The sequence below is a fragment of the Platalea leucorodia genome, assembly GCF_965183815.1.
Source record: "Platalea leucorodia genome assembly, chromosome: 20".
NCBI classification, from domain to species: domain Eukaryota; kingdom Metazoa; phylum Chordata; class Aves; order Pelecaniformes; family Threskiornithidae; genus Platalea; species Platalea leucorodia.
The window spans coordinates 4119136-4139319 of NC_138842.1; the positions used below are offsets into that span (position 1 = coordinate 4119136).

The window sequence follows — 20184 nt, forward strand, 5'->3', positions numbered from 1 at the left end:
CAGTGGTGACGCAGAGCGGTTCCCAGAGAGAGAGGTGCACCCTGAACTTGGTGGCGATACACTTGATACTTGATTGCTCCCCTCCTTACCTTGGAGTACTGGGTCCTTGCTATCACAGCAATTTCTACACAGCAGAGGAGAAGAATTTACAATTATCCTAAATGCAAACTTTGCCTAAGCACAGTTTTCCACAAGGTCAGTCTGTATTTGGGCTGAAGAAACACCTTACCATTGTCAACAGCCACTACCACACCCTTCACGTAAAACTGCAGAGCATTTTTATGTGCAGACAGAGCCTAAACTGTCTCCACAGAAAACCCAAATGATCAGAGCCTAGCCCCTGGTTTTCAAAAAAGGAAAAAATGCAGATTTGCCTTATACTGTAGGACAGAAATACAGCCACAGTTTTCCCTCCCAAATGGCCTTTTTTAATAAAACCACCTCATCCATTTCATAAAAGCAACTCATTTTAAAATAGCACTACTTTTGCATTAAAAATGTTTCCCCTTCATAAAACACCACTGCTACATTTTTAATATAATAGCAGTTCATACTGTCTAGAAATATGCTGTAGCTTATATTGAAATAGATCTTAAAAATGTTTCCAAGACACAGTCACTATTCAAAGGCATCCTTCCTCTTTTTGTCCCCACATATGGGATAAAAAAGCTTCTAAAAAACCCACAAAAGATAACAATAGATGCCTTCCTTTTAAATCACAACTGTTACCCACTTTTCAATCAGGATTATACAAGTCATCTGTGTCCACAGCGCACAGAAGATGGAGGTGTGGAGTCCAAGTGTCCTGGTTTCGGCTGGGATAGAGTTCGTTTTCTTCGTAGTAGCTGGTAGAGTGCTGTGTTTTGAATTTAGCAGGAGAATAATGTTGATAACACACTGATATTTCAGTTGTTGCTAAGTAGTGCTTACACTAGTCAAGGACTTTTCAGCTTCTCGTGCCCTGCCAGCAGGAAGCTGGGAGGGGGCACAGCCAGGCCAGCTGACCCAGACTGGCCAAAGGGCTATTCCATACCATATGACGTCATGCCCAGTATATAAACTGGGGGAGTTGGCTGGGGAGCAGCGATCGCTGCTCGGGAACTGGCTGAGCATCGGTCAGCGGGTGACGAGCAGTCGCATCACTTGTTTTTCCTGGCTTTTGCTCCTGTTTTTTGTTGTTATTTTCCTTTTGACTACAATTTATTATTCTTATTTTATTTCAATTATAAAACTGTTCTTATCTCAACCCATGAGTTTTCCTACTTTAGCCCTTCCGATTCTCTCCCCCATCCCACCAGGGGCTGGGAGGGTGAGTGAGCGCTTGTGTGGGGCTTAGCTGCCCACTGGGGTTAAACCACGAAACCCAGCTACAGAAAGTTTAATTTCCTCTCTGTGTGTCCCTAGTTCAGTTCCTGGCATTTCCACCCAGATTACTGAGAGTAACCGACACTTTCACACATCTTGATAAAAGGCCAACAGGTAAGCGCTAAATTCAAATTCCAGATCTCACACGAAAAAGGCTAGACAAGTGAGGAGTCTCAGGGCCTGATCCTGCAATCAGCTTCCTGTGCCCAGATCCATGCACAAACTTTAATGGGTTATTATGCTGACAGGCACTGGCAAACACATGTGCATTTGGCTGGAAATCATGGTCTATTCTTTTCTTTCCTAAGAAGCAGGATGTTTCATTAACTAAAAGCAAGTCATTAAGGAAAAAAAAAAAAGAAATGGGAAATCCAAAATAATTTTGTTCATTTTCGAAGAGTGCAGCAATCACTCAGATGCACTGCAAAACACTGGCACAAAATAAATGTTAAAATAAGAGACTTACCCTGTGCTGCCAGCTGGCTGCAAACCTCAAGTCTGCTGACAGCAATATCAGAAGCTGGTTGTAACTTTGCACTTGGTGATGGTCAACCCACGTGTCCAAGACAATTCTAGCTGCTGTCGCAGAACTGCTGTCCCCTATAAGCCTTGGGCTTCTTAATATAATATTTCTCATTTGCATATTAGATGCTTCAACTCCTTGAGCCTTCTAAGCGATAGCCCCTTTGCATTCATCTTGCCTGTATGTACTTTCTACTTGTGAAACCTCCTTTCCCTGGAACTAAATCCTCTGTTATTGTCCCCAGCCCACACATATCTACAGGCATTCTTGGCTTTGACTCACAATTCTGCACAACCTGCACCAAACCTGAAACTCCATTTCTATTAATAGCATTTTAGCCATCCTCCAACGTTTTAGCTCAGTTTTTTCCTTATACAAAGTCCATGCAAACCATGGAAGACTTTTTTGAAACCACTGCAGAACTGAGTGCTGAAGGCCCAGAGAACGGTTGCCCTCTGTACAAAGGTCTGGGACGCTAGGAAAGGGAAGCAGCACATGTTATCAGCAGAGACGATTTGCTGCATGTGTATAGATGGAACTGTTGTAAACACACAGTTTAAAAAGAGTGGGGCAAAGCTGGATATACAGATATTTATTTTCCCTGTGGGTATAACATGAAGCAGAAAGAGGTGAAGTGATTTGCCTAAGGCAGCAGATCAATTCAGCAGCAAAATTAAAAACTGAGTGTGTGACCCTTGACAGTCTGATGATTAGCCCACCTGACTATGCCACCTCTTGCCTGATCTGCAGAACATTTATATCCCAGCATCATTAGTTTGTTGTTTTTATGCAGGCTGAATTTACACAGCAGTGAAAAAAGAAAATATTTAGAGAAAGGGATTTGCTACATGAGGATTCTGTATTAACTAGGCAGGGATATAGAATTTATGAGACACAGATAAGCATTCGAGGAACTAGGGAAGAAGTATTCATTTGCTGGCAATATGTATTCCCATGCAGCAGAAATTTTTTCCTTCCGATCAGCAAATCACACCTTTTGCAGCAGGATTAGTTGATGCCTTTAATGATAATGTAAGAAGATTATATTTTCCCTTTCTCTTCACAAGTCAAAGCTCTTAAATACAGAGAACCAGCTTTCCTGAAATATCACTATGGAATTACCACTCTCCTCACATAAAAAGCTAGATAGGCCATCAGAGTGGAGCAAGGGTATTTGCCTTAAACATATTCCCACAACAGCTCAGCAAGAGAAAACAGCAGGAGCAGATGAACGCTTCAGATCGCATCTCTGCTGAGGGCCTGTCAGTTGCCGTATATCCTGATCCAATGATAGTGCTCAAGAGATTAACAGATGCTCTTGGCTTTCTGATGGAGACCTAAGATATGACTCCGTCCAAATACTGAGAAACACTGCACTTTTGGATGCTTCTGGGCCATCTGAGCCGTAGCCAAGGCTGAGGAAAATGGCCATTGATCATGGGAGTTGGCAAGCAGGGGAAAACTATTCTGCATTACCCTAGCTCTGTCCCTAGCAGCTTCTTCTTGTGAAAGTGTTTGTAGCTTAATGCACTGGTATCCAGGGGATATTTATATTGGAAGATGCAAATTATCAAACATTTCTCTAAGACAGAAAACTCTAATTAGCAAATAGTCCATCCAGGCCCAGTTAACCATTTAGATTGATTGACAGAGCTGAGCAGGTCTTGGAAACTGAGCTGCAGCATTTTTTAATAGCAGGAGGCCTACCCTTTCAAAGTTTAGATACAGGGGAGTTGAAAGTAAGCCAAAGTGAGGAAAGAAGAAACCAAAGGTATAACAAAAAACTGGCTGGGGATGGGAGGGGAGAGCTTTCTGTGAACTGAATGATTCAACTCAGTCACTCTGGTCCTCTTAAAATTCTTCTTTCCTGTTACTGAGTAATAGGAAATCATCGCACTTTGATTAGTTTGGGTACCTATGATTAGGGATTCCTAATCCATTCACATTCCCAATGTATCACCTACCTTGCCAGGGGAAGGCTGGGTGGCACAAAGAGTAAGCGTTCTCTTTAGGTAGGCATCTTTAATGAAAACCTTTCTTGACTGATAAAGGGCTGATCCAAGAAAGCTTTCACAGGACTTCTTTCTTAGGAAGAGCCTCAAACACAAAGTGGTGGTGGGACTCTTTATAGCTCATGAAACTTCCAGCCCTTTCCATCACAGGGTGATAAGTACATAAAAAAATACCAAGACGACAGCTGCTTATGGGAAGCTTAACAGAGAGAGAGAGAGAGACTATTTTTCTCTCTATTTTGAACCTGCTTTTACAATCCCTTATATGAGACATTATTCTCTGTTAAAGTCTAGTGGATGATTTACAGGTATAGAAAGGACCTAATCTCTATAGAACTACATAGTTTTTGACTTATTGCTGAAGAACCCTTTTTAATTCTAAAGAATTCTTTTGGTTTCACCCTTCTGAAATTCCACAGGCCTCTCAGACATCAGTATGGATCTGCAAGGCAGACAAACAGCATTTTTTTAAAAGCAATAGGACAGAAACAGAGCTGAGTACCGGTACAGTGACTGTGGTCATTTCCCTACTGAGCAACAGTGACGCTGTTTGCTACATTGCGCACCAGCCCCTGAGCCTAGGAGAGGCTGATGAGCAGTATTGCTGCTTTCATATTTGTACCACTCCACAATTCAGGGGAATCCAGTAAAGGGAACCCGAGAAAAGGCTTTCCTGGGTAGAAACTACACAGACACACTGGAAAACAAAAGGAAGGCTGAATATGTTTTGATGCTTACTGTTTGCATACTGCCCACAGTGTCCAAAGTACTTTGCAGACATGCACGAAGACACTGCTTCAGTCCTAAAAGACTGTGGCAAATCAGGATGTAAAGAAACAAAGGGCTATGTTTCTTCTTTCATGCACACCTGTGTCAGGGGCTTTGATTTCATTGCCTCCCTGGACACTGGGATTTCAGAGGTGTGACTGGCTGTTTCCACTGATCAATGTAAGAAACTGATCAGTCTCAGAGTTCTTTCAGAGCACAGGCTAACTGAGCAAACTGACAGTGGGTTGTGTATAAATTGAAGAGGGAGCTACAGGTAAAAAAAAAAAAAGAATTGTTTCTACCAGAGCATCTGGAATAAACCCAAGCGCAACAGAGATATCATTTCTGGGAAGCCAGACTGGTTTATTTGTCTTCATATCATCCATCTTCCTTGTTGCTGTACCTCCACCCATGTGTTTCTGCTGCTCCCTGAGCCAACGAAATGAATAAAAATCCCAGGTTGAGCCTTTATTAGCGTGTGTAATGCAAGTCAAGCTGCTTTGAACGTCCTCTTGTTGGGTATTAATGCAGCATGCCATTTGTTACACAAGTATTTTGCTGTGGCAGACAGAAAGTGACATTTATGGGTCTATCATGAGAATGAATTTCACCATCCATTAAAATGATGTACAGGTAAACACTCCATTCATTTTAAATCTATGAGCTTTGGTTCTTTCTCTGCTCTGGTAGATAGGTCCATCAATACAGCTACTATTAGCCAAACTATTTGCTGGGAAGTGAGAACTACTGAAAAATGTTACAGGCCTGTAATTAAAAGGATTGTAGCTTGAAGGGAGAGTACAGGAATTAAGGTTATTAGTGAACTCTCCTCTTACAAAACTGCATGTGTGCAGCAGCTGTGATGCCTCTCTAGAGCTCTGCTGCTGGAAAGGCATTGTCCCATTCAGTCACGAGGAAACACCGCTCCTGGCTCAATCATCTACTAGAACCGAACCCAGGACCAGGAGATCTACAAAATATATATTTACCATTCAAAGTAAAAAAAAAAAGGACAATGTCTGGAAAAACTATAAATCTGACGGCACAGTGGATTTATAAACCTCTCTGTGGGGTACAGCCACTGAAAGAAGACAAACGAGTGTAAGCTATTGACACTGGTTCCTCAGCTACTAGCCGGAGCTGTTGCCTAGTAGGGCAGGTTGGTGTTAATCAGCCACCATGTCCCAGGGTAAGTTCTTAACACAACATGTTACAATACTAAAGAATCCTCTGCTAGGGAGGATTTACATTACGTATGTTTTCTAGAGAATTGCTATGAGAAATGCGCAAGGTAGAAAGAAAACATGCTATAAATGTAAGCCACATCACTTGGAAAATGAAGTACTGTTGTTTATCCACTGTAATTGTAGAAATTAAGGTAATAACAATTACAATTAAGTGACTCATATGTACTACTGTGCAATTAATTTAGGCTTAGAGGCAATGTTATTGTGTATTAAATAAAAGCCAAATGATGATATATCAAGTTGTCTCTGTGATTCAGCCGGTTGCATTGCTCATCTGGACCCCGAACCAGGCCATCTGCAGCGCAACGTGATGTTCAAGGAACCTGTACGTACGGAAGAGGTCACGCTTCCTTTGATGCAACATTAAACTGTGTCTCTGACGACCTTCGATGCTTTTTGCAAAGTCAAGTTGTTCACCTGGCTTTCTTGGGCAAATGCCAGCCTAAGAGAGTTGTATTTGATCTATTTCGGTTTCAGTCGTATTTGTTTGCCATTCCTGTTCTTTTGGAGTGTGTTCCTAATCTCAGTTTTAATAGTTTCAAGCAAAATGTTGGTGCTATGTTGGACTTCCTATGTACGAGTCAAATCTGGAGGTCCTTTGTATGGTATATTACACAGTATTATTTAGACAGACGCCTTCGAGTTGAATTATGCAAGGATCTCACGTACTGGTCCACCATGAGCAGCGTCACTAGTTCAGCACAACGCTAAGCCAGGGGCCCTGTGTTAGATTAGTTAGGCAAAGGCTCCCCCTCTACCCACAGACAGACAGAAATTATGCAGAAGCTTCAAAAGAAGAGCTAGTTATCTCAGCTGTTTACTGACAGTGAAACACCACAGTGACAATCACAGGAACTATATTCTTAAGATAAATTGCCCGAGTTCCACACACACTTGTTGCATTTACGTGAACGCTTTTCCTGCAGGGAAGCCACAAAGAGGTTTTGCAAATGTTTTGAGCCACTGAATCTCTAATCCTCTCTGTCAGCTTTTAACTCTTAACTTGCTGACACTCATTATAAAAATATGGTTGTTCATCGCAAAATGTGTGTCTAGCCCCGCAAATTAAAAGAGAAGGTAATGTTCATATGTCTCTTTTTAAATTGAAATTGCTACATTTCCACAGTCTAAATATTTCTAACTTAAGTTTATGATTTATCGCCTGCAGTCTCCTACTTATCCACTAAGAAGCAGAGAAATTAGAAGTTATGGCAGGAAAACTTTTAAGAAAGAAATATCTTTCTTTTCATGATACTATTCTTAAAATAAGTGAAAAGAGCGTACAGAAAAATCAATGCAAAAAAATTATTTCTAAGTAGGATGTGTTATAAAATACTCCTAGAGGCATCAGCAGGTCTAGAATCCCCATAAATATGTTTTCCATAATCAGTCAGTATTTAATTAACACCCAGAAACTGCCTGACAGAATCTAAATGGAATCTTTAAGACACTTAATTTAGAAAGTGTGGCTGAAATGTACTGGAAGTGGTTCTCCTGGCCTGGCCATCCAGTTGTTTCTCTCCCACAGATGCAAAAGCTTTATCTCATGGGCAGCTTGTATGAGTTTGGAAAACCTGAAAAGCTACAATTCACTTTCAAAGTAGATCTATTTAATTCATTCTCCTCTTTCTTTCAATTACAGCCCCTTCCCTGAGGAAAGGAAACCAAAGAGAACCTGTTAGCTGTGGCTGAAACAAGAACCAGAAAGCAAGTAGGTAAAAAAGGGTATTTCCTAAAAACTGCTTTAGGAATAATTAATAAAACTGCACAGCTCTTGTTATACCAGGCATACAAATTATTTTCAGAGTAGTCCTCACTCTCCTTGCTAATTTCTGTTCACAGTCATTTGACATGCGTGCTTTCAACTGCCTTTGCCTCAGCTAAGCTTTTTCTTTGATCTCTTTAGTAGCAGGGGTCCTTGGAAAAGTATTTTCATTAAAAAACATGCCCTGGAAAATGTTCTATTGTAAAATCAGTCCTGGTGTGGCAATCACTGCCTCGCAGTTTTCTGAGCAAGGGTTAAAGCATGATACTTCTGTGGAAGACTGCAAGAGATTAGCTAGCATTGTCAGTGGAAGAAGGAGAAGGGTTCAATTTGCCTGCAGAGCCTTACCAAATCCCACTAAAAATCCACCTTGCCAAAGATACTGCGTCTCAGAGTGGGTAAAACCAAACGTGAAGGAAAAAGTGTAACCAGAGGGCAAGCATACCTCTCCCCAACACAGCCTCCAGAGATGGGCATGCCAAAGATTTCTTAATTCACAGGTGGCATCTTTGTCTTTCACAGCCATGGAGGATTTTTTCTTTTTTTCCCGTTAATTTGTGCAGGCATACCTGTGTGTTTTGTCATTTTCAAGTAGGTACAAATGACCTAGAAAAATCCTGCATTTCTGCCTGGATTCTCACTGCCTCTTCCCAGTTTTGACCTGACTGAGACACTTCAGACAACTCAGACCCCTCTTCAGTACTCTGTGATTTCAGCTGCTGTGGAAAGCCCTCACTTCACATAGGGTAGGGAAGGGACGAGGGAGTAGATGTTGCAGAAAATATGAACGTTGGAGAAACGCAGATCCTGATTTCATGTGGAGGGCCCCTGCAGCACGGTTAGCAAAGGGAACAGAAATGCCAGCTGACGTGCATGCAGAACGGCCCCTAAATAGAAGGCTTTTCAGAGCTCCTCCCTAGGCTGCGACAGCTCTTTACTAAAAGGCACTGCAAAAATGTTGGTCAACCAAGGAGTCCCTGCACTCCAGAAGAGTGGGCTTGACTCCCTGACACACTAACGCGGTGCGGCTGGAGTTACCTTTCCCAGAGCAATACGTGTACTCCAGCACAGGGAGTCAGAAAACAATCAGGGTTAGCCTCTTCCAAGCCCCGTTTCTCTTATCTATTTTACCCCTGTGTCAGCAGACATTCTTGGCACTAGAAAAAATCCTGCTCTGGTGGACATTTGAAATTCTGGGTGCTTTTCGTATTGAAACTTTGGCTGTTTTCTTTGGCTGATTTCCCATCTCATCTTCAATTTCCATTGCACGCAACCTGTGTATTACAGTAGCTCTGCAGCTCCAAAGCAGTTGAGCTACCAAGATCACATAAGACAGAACAACACAGCCTCAACAGATCTCCGGAACACATTTCACTCTTTGATAAAGGTCCAGAGTAGCTCCTAAAGGTGCCTGGGCTTTTACACACCATTTCAACGTAGAGGGTATTCTCGTCACATAAAACTGTCTGGATGCCCTGCCACAGTACCTTCACAGATGTCATCTCAGAAAAGCTGCAGCTGTTCACTGGTGGCTGAGCTATTTCCAGGCAGCTGTGCTTAGCCTATTGTTTCCATTGCAGACAAGGGATGTTTGCAAATGTGTTCAAATTTCCCCAGCCACAGTGGATGTATCTATGCTAGATTTTTAACTGATTGTAATGGACACAAGATAATTTACACATTATAAAGATTGGTCTACAATGAAGAATGATTGTTTCTAGCCTTTGGAGTAAGGGTTTGAGAAACAGCCATTTCTTTTTTGTGAAACAGAGGCATTCAATCCCATTCACAAAATGGCAAATAAGAAGGCGGCAGTGTCAGTTGAAAGAAAATTATCTCAGGGAAACTCATACTGGCCACATGTCCTTTTTCACTTTTTTTGGCAGCAGGATATGAGACATACTGCTCCAAGCTCAGAGAATCCCCCTGCCACTGGAAGAGAAGTCAAGCCTAATCTCAGCCTGTGGGCTCAGTTTGTCTGCAGATCTTGTTCACATACTTAGCAAAGCATAACATAACACAGGCTAAATATCCAAACCAAACTGTTCACAAGGAACCTTTCATGCATAGGGACAGAAGGGGAAAGTACTCGCACAGCGGCATTCAGACCAAGGATATAGAGGTGATACGGCAATTCTGAATACTGGGCATTTCCTATTACTTTGGGAGCTAGGACTTCAACTCTTTCCAGTCCACTTTCTCAGCAGTCTTGCATTACTTGAACAAGTAAGGACATTAGCAGAAACCATACCCTCGCTGTGGTCTAGCTATTCACAAAAAGACGACATTTCTGGGCAGTGAAAGAATACAGAAAAATAGCTTGGAAAGCGTCCCTAGAAAGATTCTGCAAGGCAAGGGTCAGTACACTTACGGTGAGATGAAAACGTGGTGCGCCCAAGGCCATGAAAGGGTCAGCGAGTTCCTGCGTCACTCAGTGATGATGGTACCCAGCATCTGCCAGGGGTGGGTCCAAATACCCTGTTTAAAGGACAAACAAAAAGCTGTAGTCCCAAAGGTGCCAAGATCACACTTGTATGATAGAAAATGCAACTTCATCATTAATTAATTCAGTTCTGCAGAGCACTCCAAGATTCTTACGTAAAAGGTACCAAATAAATCCAAAGCATTATTAACAAAACGTTCAGTCTTTTTACAAATTAATTAATTTGTGATATTTCCTTAATGAGAAATATTATCTAATGAAACTACCACACTACATCAAACAGACGCATACTATTCAACAGCTAATCCAACAAGAGAGAGTGATAGTAAAATGTCTTTAGGGTTTAACAGGGGAATAATAAACAAACAGGCAATCACATATGTTTCATTTCATTTAATATCTGCTATCTGTGTGTGAATAAACATTTCACATCGCACCTTTTGATGGCTGCCACAACAATATTTCAAAGAGAGAGCTACTTCTTCACAAGAAAGTGGAAGTTGCTCTTCTGTGAGAAAAGATAGATGAAAGACAGCTTTGCGATGTAGTTCCAGCACAGCCCCAGACCTTTTGAACCGTTAGGATTTATATGTCATTAAATAATTAACTCAACGATGCATGAGAGAAAGTAATGTGACTCTCTGTAAAAGACCTCAATTAATTGCTTTCATTTCAGGAGACACTGAGTCTTCATGATGAGATATAAGCGAGGTGAACTTTATTTCAGAGATTGTCTGATAAACGCAGTCATAAAAAAAGTGAAAAATGACTTGTTCAGATAAGACTTTTGTTTGCTAGAATGTTTTTTGTGTTGCAGTGTCTTTGGCTTAAATTAACTGACATAATCAGATGCCAAAAAAAATGCTAGGAGCCTTGCCCTTGTGCTACTCCATTCGCTTTGTACTGTTCTCTCTCCTCATGAATTCCAGGGACAGTAACAGGCATATCAAGGCATGTCTGAACCATGGATTTTTAATTAATTTATCTGCTGCCTTTTATCTTTCAGTATTCACAAGCTGGTATAAGCAATTTGGTTTAAACTATCTGCCGCATTCTGCCACCTCTCTTGGGATTATCCTGTAGTCTAATAGGCTATAATTCCTGATAGTGTAAACCTCTCTGTGCTTTATTTAATCCCACTAGTTTTATTGAGACTTCACTGCCTCACCCTTAAGCCCCTTCCTATCTTGGTACCCACAGCCTTTCACAGGCTGGTCCTGCAGCGACTGGAAGGAGGAACTGGAAGGCTCAAGTCCTAGACTCAATCCCCAGGGCATCACACTATAATAAATTAAGTAGTTGGACAATCCATTCAGTAGAAACAGAGAACAGTCCACAACCAACTGTCTGACCCGACCTCTTACAAGCCTAGTGCCAGCTCCGAGGTTGGGCAAATGTAATTTAAGCTAAATTTAGAGTAAGGCTCTTTCTTGTTCTTCCAGCCTGTTGCAATTTGGTGAGTGGGGAGAGAACCACTGATGGGAAAAAAAGGCAGCAGTGGAATATTCACTAGTTTAGGTTTCTGGTCAAAGGTCTTCAGCTAGAAGGGAGCATTTCTAATCCCAGATTTAACATGGGTGGAAATGAAGCCACTTAACAGAATCGATTTCCAGCCATGCAATTTGTGTGCCAGCGACCATGCTCTTACCTCAGCCCATGGTGAGATAACCTGCACTTAACCCTGAGGAAGATTAGGATTATATGATCCAGATGGGGCTATTTTAGCCAGGTTGCTGCTTCATTATTTAAAAGGTTACAAAAAAAAAAAAGAAAAAAAAAAAAAAAGGGCATTAATCTGGTGCCATCTGCTCAGGATGAGGTGAGAAGAATTCTGCCAGCATCTTATGTTCACCCCTGTCTGCTGGGTTCACACGGGTATCCATTCCCACTTAATTACACGCTGTCACATTTACTGCTGTTGCCTTTGAACTGGCACCCGAAGGCTGGAGAGTGGCTGGAGAGAAATGCTCTTCTCTTTTCAGCAGATGGCACAGCCTTGGCCAGCAGGAGACAGGTTGCGGTGAGTGTTGAACGGATGCTCTCTGCCCTGTTTCCAGCAGTTCCCTGCTGAGAGGATCAGGCATTGCAGGCTGTCTGGGAAACTGGAGCTCTCACCACTGGGAAGACTGTTCTCCACTACAATCTCAAAACAAACAGCTTCGCAATTTGTGTGAGGAAGCACAGCAGGCCACTACCAGGTCTGTACTGTTTCTGCTGGGGATGGTGCAGCAGGAAGAGAGGTGGAGAAAAGCCGATCCTGCAAGATTTTTGCACACAGACAGGAAGGAGATACCAGCATCAGCCTACTGCTCCCAGACTGGAGGCAGGTGTCTTCAAGCCACGGTCAGGAAAAGACACATGCCTCAGATCAGAATGACAGTTTCAGAGCTGGATGTTGCTGTGTGGGATATCATTCACCTGAGGTGGGAGAATACACACGGTAGCATGAAAAGACAAATGCTCTGTTCTTTAGAGCTCAGATTTTTCAGCTGTCCCCAACTCTGCAAAAGGAGGCAGGTCCTGACCTTCTAGGAAGCGTGTATTGCCAAGCATGGTTTATTCTCTCACCTTGGCCACTTTACACCTGCTCTGCTAGTAGGCAGCACTGTCAGGTCAGGAATAATAAAGTCATACTGTGACTACAAGATAGTCATTGCTCACTTTCCACAGTCTCTGTTTCTGCAGTAAAGCTAGCTACTTGCAAAGACAAAAATCACCTTGACCGTGACAGTGAAAGAAAAGGGTGCATCTAATGGGCTCTTAATTGGGTGGGACTGACAGGCAGTTGAGGTTCTCCCTGCCTGGGGCTCTGGAAACCAAAGGGAACGGACCTTCTGTGGAGCCAGTGACATCAGCTGTGGTCTTCACGTGAGCTGCCTGGAATGAGCTTCATTAATGTTTTCCTTGGTATAATCCATCATCCCTTCAACAATGCATTTCTGACAGTTAATTAGACTCCACAGAGTGGAATAAGTAGTGTCGTGTTTGGAATTATAATCCATTACTGAAAAACAGATCGTACGAGGCATATCACCAGCCGGAGCTCTTGGATATCTTAAGTAGTTTTTATTCCAAAAGCTTGGTAAACTGTGTTTAGTAAACAATTCTGCAGCATATTTGCAAATGGCTTCATTACAAATAGGAGTCAGGAATCAGAGGCCACCTGTTCATTAGCAAAACCCCAAATAAATAAACAAATACATAAATAAATTCAGCCCCTCTCAAAGAAGATGAAACCCAAGTGTCATTAACTACCCTGGATCACACTCAGTACATTAGAGATGAAATCCTTCTCCAGCTGATGCCTGTGGCAAAGTTCCTGCTGATTTCAGCGCAGCCAGGACTTGACATGAGAAGTCAGTTACACGAACTAGAATGCAAGAAGGATGCAAAATGCTGCAGTGGTGACCTGCTTCATCTGGATTACCTGGGACATTTGTTTTTTGGAAAGGTGCTGTTATTTACTAGGTATGCAGAACAAAACCAGGAATTTGGGAATGGCTTCTAAGCACAACTGTGAGAAAAATAATCGCCCTGAATAACACTAATAATAATGAGATTGGATTCATAATATTAGTGACTTGGCTAGGCTAGGAAATCCTAAGCCAGAAGAGCTCCTGTGGATGCACAGCAAGGAAAGTAATGTTAAAATGGAGGACAGAACTGGCTCTATGATGAATGGTATAAGGCAGGAGAGATGTTCCTCCAGAAGTACTCTGCCTGCAAGTGCTCAGGTGTCCGCTTGCTTCAGACATGCAACAGTGCTGCTACCTTGAGGCCCCTGAGCACAAGCACACTGTTTTTACAGCCGGCAATCAGGTGAAGTGTGACAGGCAGAGTATCAAGTTTAAACGGACCTAGACCACCACTTTCCACACCTGGCATCATTTCCCTCTATCTTCTCATTCTTAACTGGTTTTTAATTTACTGCTTATCTAAGCAGCATTTGAAAAATGTCCCGGAACTCTCTGGATGCAAATAATCAGTTGAACGTGACCGTGAATCTTCTATTTGTAAAGCTTATACAGCCATCTGGAAGCATCCTCATCTCCAGATGTTAAAAGGAGAGCCAGTGCCTTCACCTTCTTACCAGCCGGTCTCTTACAACTCTGCCCACATAATGCGTGCTGAACAGAAAACACAGCGGGGGCTGCCTCGGGAGCACAGTGCCAGGGCTACTGCTCAGCATCCTTGGTTTTATCAAATCACAGGTGTGGCTCTGCCTAGTAGCTACAGCAGCTGCCAAGGACACATAACTCCTACTTTCAGTGTTGAATTTAAGTTGACATGAGACTTTGGGGAAGTCACTTAGAAGAACAAGGGCTCCAAAAGATCAGTTGCATGAAGATCAGATGAGTGATCCCTATGTCTTTTTGTGGGCCAAGGCTAAAAAGATTTTAAACTACAGTCGTTTTCTTCTTCAACGATATCCGTTCCCTGAGGCAGAGATGCTCCACCTGTGAATACAGGCCATATATCACAGAGAGACAATTTTCTGGGCAAAAAGCCTGCTTCTGATGTCCCTCTTTCTAAATGGTCCCTCAGGTGTCAGAGTAAATGAACTGTCATGGTGAACCACAATCTTCCCTCCTGCCGCATAATGAGTGTGTGTTTGTTTAGATGAGCAAGTAGTAGCAGCCACCCTCAGCAGCCTTTTTTTGCAAAGTGCTCCTTGAATCCAAACAGGGAGCAGGATGAAGGCTTTTTGACTGCACATGGACAGTTTCGCTGATCTGCACACACAGAGAGAACCTGGCACCGCTGGGATACATCAAATCTTCTCTGTGTGCGCAGATCATGTATACTGCTTATGCAGCTATGGAGAGCTTTGGTGTACATTTCTCTCCTGCCGTTAAAAGACGATCTGAGAGCTGACCAGCCAGTTGCCCACTGAGCAATTCGCTGAGAAACTGTGGAGCGTTGGCAGAAGGCTAAAAAGCACAGCTTGTTAAAGAAAAACTAGCAAAGCAAAAAAGGGCACATTTTAATATTATAATTTGTTTGCTGCAACAGATTCAGTGGCTAATTCTCATTTCTCCTTAATCTGAACTGTTATCACCACAAAGTCACAAAGAACCTTTATAATTACCTTATTTTTTAGGTATTAAAAAATTTATTACAAAATATTTTTGTAATAATGGCATGGGCCACAGAAGGTGACACCAAGTGTCTGCGTAAGCTGAGCTATTTTGGAAACCTGAAATGAGACTGCACCTTTAACTTTCAATCAGATTTTTTTTTTTTCTTCGTTTTATTGTGCTCAACTTTTAGACATTTTTATAAAAAGCAAGCTGTAGTGAAAGCAGTAGAGAAAAAAGTGATGAGAATTGGAGCAGAAGATTAGATACACAGCTCTCAATGCTCCTGACAGTTATTCATTGATTATTTTGGGCGTAAATTGTATTGATTATGGTAATGAGAAAGCCCAGTGACAAGTGACAAGCCCAGTGATAGGCAAGCTTCCCAGGCCAGCATTTGTATGTCTGAATGCTATTTGCAAAGCATTGCTGGAATTCATACAAGTATGAACTGATGCAGTTTCCGTCCCTGAATATCCCAGTGCATCTGGACCACTAATGAGAATGCTTAATCAGATAGAGCTGTGCATTTCACACATGGAAAAACTGAGGCAGAGGAAGACCTGCTTTGTCCAAGAACATACACGAAGGAAGTCTCTGGCAGAGCCAAAACCGAACTCAGATTTTACAACAGATTTTACAAACTGAACTCAGATTTTACAACTCCCTAGCCAAGGCCTGTTACAAAAAGAGCATCTTTCATCAATACTGAATGCCTCCAATCGCATTGTTTTCATGCTGGGGGAAACCAATTTTCCAGCGTAACCTTTGTCAACAGTGAATTGACGAGGGGCTGATATTGGAAGAGTTATGAACTACTTCTTTTGCCAATCTCTATTGTGACTCCTGGGAAAATAGGTCAGCCGTTTTTCACAGGGATGTTCTGAGGACAGATACATGAAAGATTATAAGATGCTCAGATACAAATGTATAAGACAGCAAATGAAAGCCAAAGTATAATTGGAATTCCACAGCAAATATTACCAGTATTGTATTTCTTGTGCATTTTTCTGCTGCAATCAAGGATACCTGATACGTCTCTTGAAGCCCTAGCTCTTCCATTCATGTCAGTAAGTGTGAATTTCAGCTTTCAACTTCTAACCACCAACATATTAGAAAGAAAGGGGTTTTAGCATCTGCTATCATATTTTAAGCACAGACTTGTAGCTATTTTAAGAAAGACCTGTAGCTTTGTCTTTACAATGCTGGTAAATACTTGGTGCCTGTTTTACTCTACCAGAAGGTTACACAACATTAGTGCAGAATGAAAATGTCACGCCAGGCAGAGACACAACTGTGGCTTCTGTACAAATTCTTTCCACACTATAAATATAGATCTTCCCCCATAATTGCAACACAATCTCGATCTGCCTGTGGTGATAAAGGGAAAAAAAAGCAGCTGTTTAATTTAATTAGAGTCCATTTGAAAACCTAGTAGCATGAAATAATTTGATATACAGAAATAACCCTCACCCACTACAGACACCATTTTATTGTGTCTTATCTTGGGAAAACAGTAACACTTACATTTGAGACCTTAAACTGTATAAACAGTGTGACTAGAGATAGCCCTAAGAACATTTAAAATTGCGTCAGAATATTACCACTTATTCAGCTCCCTGTTCTCTGTCAGGCAAAGATGCTAAAAATGCTGCTAGTGTATCATTCACCCTTGTGGAAATTTATAGCTAATTCATGTCCATCCACTCAGCAGCAGTTATTTTCCCTCCCAATGTAAGCATGTCCTACTAAAGGCTCCTTTTCTTGTGGGTAAGACCATTGCTGGCATAAGGGGGCCATGCTATATGAAGTATGCCCTCAAATTATTTGTGAGGTATAATGTTAAAAAACCTTTTGATTCATACTATACCAGGGCATTACTAGAGGTACAAAAACACAGGACTGAATCAAAAGTCTATGGACAAGCTGGCAAAGAAAAAAAATGCTCATTTTTTTTTTTTGACAAAAATCTTGAGAGGAAAATACTCCCCCCTAAATTTCCTTTGAATACTTTTTTTGCTTGTTTGCTTACTGCTTTGCTTATTTTGGTCTAATGAAAATTGAAAACCCTGAAAAGAACAAAGTTGCTGCAAACCAAAATATTATCTGCTATTCAAAAATGAGCTTTTCTTTGTTTTTACTAACATATTTGGCTTCCAGTACCATTTTCTAGTTTTGGAAAACAGAGAAACAAATACTATAACCACACATTCTTCTGTTGCTTTGGCATTTTTTCCTCCAGAAGTTAACAGTACAAAAGAAAACACAACCTTTCTTTGAAGGTAAGAGGGACCCAGCTGATTATCTAGGATTATCTCTTGTATATCACAGACATTACCTTTACCATGATACACATGATATTTACCTCTACTAAGTCCAGTAATTTCAACTAAATGGAAGCATTTCCATCTCCTATGGCTAAACTGTGGTTTGCCACAGCAGAGTTCTGCAGATCTTTTAATTTGACTTCTAGTAATGTAAAGCTAGGCAACCCCCTCCCACACTTCTTACCTTTCAAAAGGAGCAAAACCTGTTTCTGTGTGACACCAGAACTAAAGGTATAGAAGCATGCTTTCATGTATGTGCGTGAGAGACTATTTATATATGTGCAAGCTAAAGCTATAGGAACCTTCTCAACTATAAGGCAGATATACACACAAGCTAAATCTATAAAAACAGCTTGTGTATGCATTTCTGTATACAGATATTTGCATGCGCGAGAAAGATACAGAACCTAAACTTATAAAGCACTGCCTCTGTGTGTGAGGAAAAGACAAGGAAAGGGGGGGTTAAATCTATAAAAAATACCTCGTGAGTAAGAGATAGAGATAGAGAGATTCAGAAGTAAAAACACAGAACCTCTCTTCTGTATGTCATAGGAGAGATCTGGAAATTAGCAGCCTCTGAGACAGGTGAATTGTCCCTCCTCCTTACTTTCTGTTCCCCTCATTTTAGTGTGTAGATCACTTAAGTGAAATCTAAGATGTTTTTCCTCTTAGGGATATTTTCCTCTCATAGCATTATAGCATTAGAAATTCACTGATTTCCAAACATGGTCTAATCTGCAGGGACGTTGGGAGCATGCAATTTAGAGCCCTGCGTGGCAGACATACGTTGACAAGCACACTGGCAAGGGACTGGGATTCTCCTTTTGTAAAGACTTCATGTAACTCGTATGATCTAAGGTCCGTTCTCCCACTTGCCCATAACTGCCTTTCTAAATGTGCTGTGAACAACCACAAGGAATCCCCTTCCCCCAAACAGCCAGACTCTCCCCGCGTATTAGCCAACAGCGAATAAAAAGGGGCACAAACATGGCTGAACTGAACATCTGTACTGAGTCCGAACAAAAGCTTGCAAATGCTGTTTATGAAATACTGAGCCATCTCCTGCCACTGCCTGCCAATGTGGATGGCACTGAGCAAGGGAGAGTTTCAGATAGCTACTCATACATCATTATTAATTATTAGTATTTACACTGTGATTAGCATCCGGCAGTCTTAGCCAGGGAACGGAAATTCCACTATGCCATCTCCTGCTACAGGTGTTTTTATACCAGTCACAACATACCTGGGATAAGGCTCTGAAACGTTACAATGGATCCACTGTCTTGCTGGATATTGCTGATTCCTGGTTTAAAAAGCAAAAAAAAAAAAAAAAAAGGCATCAGAGTCATACACTAGTTTCCCATGGGGAAACAAACAAACAAACAAACAAAAAATTGTCTTAATATCTGCAGACCAGCCCGGGGGTGACAGGACTGGATAATCATACAGTTCTTTTTCTGCTCTTGATTTGCAGTGATTCAAATCCTCTCCCAAGGAGATGGTTCAGAAGAAGGTTCAAATCAGTACCCAGATGTGGATGCAGCACAGAGCAGACTGGTGCTATTTATTGATTCTGTTTTGGAAGAGCCCAGAGGCCATAATCAGCATCAACACAATCAGATCATGACCTGGGGGAGCATAAATGCTTTGCAGCAGTGATGTGGCACAGGTGGCATTAGGTGTGGCATAAAGGCTGAAACTGGACACCAGGTCCAGCTGACTGACAGTGTTTATCCCACCTCTCCCCTCTCCTTTCCCAGTCTTCTCAGCCAGCTTCCCAGACCCTTTGGACCACAGGCTCCGTTGCAATTGCAATGCCTCCACACACAATCTGCAAACGTGACTTATCCCTCCCCGCCTCCTGTCAAGTTGCATCTACATAAACCTGTATTTGTCTCTGACAATAGCCCAGTTTTCTCTCTTTATTTATCTACCTGTCGACTCATTTTACAGTCTCTCTCTGGACAGCCACAGAGCAAGAGACAGAACCAGATGCTACAGCATGCACTGAATGCCAACTAGCTTGGTGGAGTGTGCAAGCATCCTCATGCAGTGGAAAGGTCCTTTTGTAAACATGCCTTGTGATCAAAGGGCTGATGCTTGCTGATATTTTCAATATTAATAATCTCCCAGCTGCCTCACACCATTCTCTGGCTCCCTATTTACCTATCCTTCATAGTTCACAGAGAGGCAGAGCTTAAAACAATGAGCTGGTTGAAGGAAAGGAAGGTTGTTTAAAACAGGAATTCACATGAAGAATAAACCATATTGATGTTGCACAGAAATGCATCAAATACGTATAAAATCATTGTATTGTCATAAACTGTGCCTGGCACAGCCTGAGAGGCATCTAAAGATATGTGCACGCACGCATACAAAAATAATGTACATTCACATCCACAGTCCTTCAAAATCCACGTACTGCATATGTTCATGTGCCACACCTCCTTTCCTATCCCCTATGCAGATATATACAGAATCAGAGAATGAGAACATAAGTGTGTTTCATCAATCAGAAACGTTACTGCCAAAAATAAACGCACACGCAAGCTACTCCCAGAAGAAGACATGTAGTTGGCTATTTTGTTTGATGGTTTGTATGTTTGCAAAAGAGTAGCAAGAAGTCTAAGGAAGCCAAGAGAGAAGCTATGGAGAG

The 20184-nt window shown here is 41.8% G+C and overlaps 1 protein-coding gene across 1 annotated transcript in view; it reads right to left on the minus strand.

The window, feature by feature from the left end:
• The window catches only part of B3GAT1 (beta-1,3-glucuronyltransferase 1), a 66007-nt gene extending 55931 nt beyond the window's left edge, over nt 1-10076 (minus strand). Inside the window, exon 1 of the mRNA XM_082330618.1 lies at nt 10052-10076. The gene's annotated coding sequence lies outside the window, so the exon portion shown is untranslated. The remainder of the gene's footprint in view (nt 1-10051) is intronic.
• Between the last annotated feature and the right edge of the window lie 10108 nt (nt 10077-20184).